This window comes from Calidris pugnax, unplaced genomic scaffold (genome assembly GCF_001431845.1).
Source record: "Calidris pugnax isolate Ruff unplaced genomic scaffold, ASM143184v1 scaffold803, whole genome shotgun sequence".
Classification (NCBI taxonomy): domain Eukaryota; kingdom Metazoa; phylum Chordata; class Aves; order Charadriiformes; family Scolopacidae; genus Calidris; species Calidris pugnax.
The window spans coordinates 41,349-41,706 of record NW_015091480.1 but is presented as its reverse complement, the minus strand read 5'-3'; positions in this window follow the sequence as shown (position 1 = coordinate 41,706).

Sequence of the window (358 nt, the reverse complement as noted above, 5' to 3'; positions counted from 1 at the left end):
CCACCAGTAAGCCACCAGTAGCTCCCAGTCCCTCCCAGTGCCTCACCAGTAAACCCCAGTACCCACCAGTGGCCCCCAGTAACCCCCAGCGATTCCACCAGTAAGCCACCAGTAGCTCCCAGTTCTTCCCAGTGCCTCACCAGGAACTTCCCAGTAGCTCCCAGTTCCCTCCCAGTAACCCCAGACCCCCCCTTCCCCCCCAGTGCCCACCAGTAGCTCCCAGTTCCTCCCAGTGCCTCACCAGTAACCTCCCAGTACCCACCAGTGGCTCCCAGTAACCCCCACTGCCCACCAGGGGCTCCCAGTGCCTCCCAGTAACCCCCAGTGCCTCCCAGTGCTTCCCAGTTGCTTCCCAGTG